The sequence below is a fragment of the Natator depressus genome, chromosome 28, assembly GCF_965152275.1.
Source record: "Natator depressus isolate rNatDep1 chromosome 28, rNatDep2.hap1, whole genome shotgun sequence".
NCBI lineage: Eukaryota > Metazoa > Chordata > Testudines > Cheloniidae > Natator > Natator depressus.
In genome coordinates this window covers 9,629,920-9,632,419 of record NC_134261.1, presented here as the reverse complement: position 1 = coordinate 9,632,419, position 2,500 = coordinate 9,629,920, and the positions used below count along the sequence as shown (strand labels likewise).

The window sequence follows — 2,500 nt, the reverse complement described above, 5'->3', positions numbered from 1 at the left end:
GTTGACCTGCTGGCCGCTTTCCTTCCCGTCCACCAGGTCAACCCGCTGAATGTATGGGGTTGACCTGCTGGCCGCTCTGCTTCCCGGCCACCAGGTCAACCCCCTGCCGGTATGGGGTTGACCTGCTGGCCGCAGAGGGGCAGGCTCCGGGTTGACCTGGTGGCCGGCAGGGACTTCAGCCCCAGGGCCCCTGGCAGGGCGACCCTGCCCTTGTTCCCCAGAAAAGGAGAGAGCTGGCTCGCAGCGGGAAAAGCTGCCTACGGCACCTGGGATTCCCAGGCGGTCACCCATCCAAGTACTAGCCAGGCCCGGGACGGTTTACCTTCCGAGATCGGACGGGATCGGGGGCCTTCCGTCCGGTATGGCCGTAGGCACTCGGCTCCGGTCCGCCTCGTCCCCTTTCCCTTACTGACTCCCCTGCCTCGGGTGGGCCCGATCCTTTTTTCCGTTTTTTTTTTTCGCTCCGGAGGCTTCATGAGCCCCCCCCCAACACCCCTTTGGGGGTCGGTGAAAATTTTTTTTTCAGACTTCCAGGGGCCCGATCCTGGCCGCGGGCACCCGGCTCCGGGCACCCGGCTCCGGGCCGCCTCGTCCCCTTTCCCTTACTGACTCCGCTGCCTCGGGTGGGCCCGATCCTTTTTTCCGTTTTTTTTTTTCCGCTCCGGAGGCTTCGTGAGCCCCCCCCAACACCACTTTGGGGGTCGGTGAAAAATTTTTTTTCAGACTTCCAGGGGCCCGATCCTGGCCGCGGGCACCCGGCTCCGGGCACCCGGCTCCGGGCCGCCTCGTCCCCTTTCCCTTACTGACTCCCCTGCCTCGGGTGGGCCCGATCCTTTTTTCCGTTTTTTTTTTTTTTCGCTCCGGAGGCTTTATGAGCCCCCCCCAATACCACTTTGGGGGTCGGTGAAAAAAATTTTTCAGACTTCCAGGGGCCCGATCCTGGCCGCCGGCACCCGGCTCCGGGCACCCGGCTCCGGGCCGCCTCGTCCCCTTTCCCTTACTGACTCCCCTGCCTCGGGTGGGCCCGATCCTTTTTTCCGTTTTTTTTTTTTCGCTCCGGAGGCTTTATGAGGCCCCCCCTAACCGTTTTTGGGGTCGGTGAAAATTTTTAGTCAGACTTCCAGGGGCCCGATCCTGGCCGCGGCTTCGCAGGCTGGCCTGGGGGGGGGGGCATCTCTAGCTCCGGCCGCGGACGGCGAGACGCTCGGCCACCAGGTCAGCCCGGAGGAAAAGGCTGAAAAAAATGTCTAAGTCCCCCCGGGACACCAGGTCAACCCGGAGGAAAAGGCTGAAAAAAATGTCTAAGTCCCCCCGGGACACCAGGTCAACCCGGAGGAAAAGGCTGAAAAAAAGTCTAAGTCCCCCCGGGACACCAGGTCAACCCGGAGGAAAAGGCTGAAAAAAATGTCTAAGTCCCCCCGGGACACCAGGTCAACCCGGAGGAAAAGGCTGAAAAAAAGTCTAAGTCCCCCCGGGACACCAGGTCAACCCGGAGGAAAAGGCTGAAAAAAAGTCTAAGTCCCCCCGGGACACCAGGTCAACCCGGAGGAAAAGGCTGAAAAAAAGTCTAAGTCCCCCCGGGACACCAGGTCAACCCGGAGGAAAAGGCTGAAAAAAAGTCTAAGTCCCCCCGGGACACCAGGTCAACCCGGAGGAAAAGGCTGAAAAAAATGTCTAAGTCCCCCCGGGACACCAGGTCAACCCGGAGGAAAAGGCTGAAAAAAAGTCTAAGTCCCCCCGGGACACCAGGTCAACCCGGAGGAAAAGGCTGAAAAAAAGTCTAAGTCCCCCCGGGACACCAGGTCAACCCGGAGGAAAAGGCTGAAAAAATGTCTAAGTCCCCCCGGGACACCAGGTCAACCCGGAGGAAAAGGCTGAAAAAAATGTCTAAGTCCCCCCGGGACACCAGGTCAACCCCGAGGAAAAGGCTGAAAAAATGTCTAAGTCCCTGCTCGGCCATCAGGTCAACCCCATTCAAAGTGACGGGTTGACCTGATGGCCGGCAGTCTCACGGAAGTCCGGATGGGGTCGCCAAAAGTGCCCTCGGCCGACCGAGAGAACCAGGAGGTCGGATAGGATTTCAGATTGGTCCCCCTAAATTGGCGGTTGGATTTTTCGACTAGTTCATTTTGACGGGTGCGAGGAGATTTCTGAGAACAGGTTTTTCGGAACCTGTGAGAACCAGAGATGAGCCTCGGGGACCAATCTGCGCGTTGTACCCGATCTTGTGAGGGGGGACAGGGGCACGTTGGCAGGTGGGGCGGCCCCCGGCCCCCCCGAGCCCCCCCTTTTCCGGCTCTTTTCCTCCGGGGACCCCGTCGTCCCCTCGCACCCCCGGTGCAGGCCCGGTGGCCGGGATGCGAACTCCGACTGTCGGCGCCCCCCGGAGGGAGGGGGGGCCCGCTCCTCTCTCGCCTTCCGATCGATGTGGCGCTCACGTTCGCGACGGGAAGGGTCCTTCGCGGGCCGGCGCCCCCGACCGCAGGGGGCGTCTGGCGTT

At 61.2% G+C, this 2,500-nt stretch overlaps 1 non-coding gene across 1 annotated transcript; it reads right to left on the bottom strand.

Annotated features, from left to right (window-relative positions):
* Window positions 1-254: 254 nt before the first annotated feature.
* LOC141979558 (5S ribosomal RNA) lies at window positions 255-373 on the bottom strand. Its single transcript, XR_012636965.1, has one exon. It is a non-coding gene; the product is annotated as a 5S ribosomal RNA (ribosomal RNA).
* Window positions 374-2,500: the final 2,127 nt, after the last annotated feature.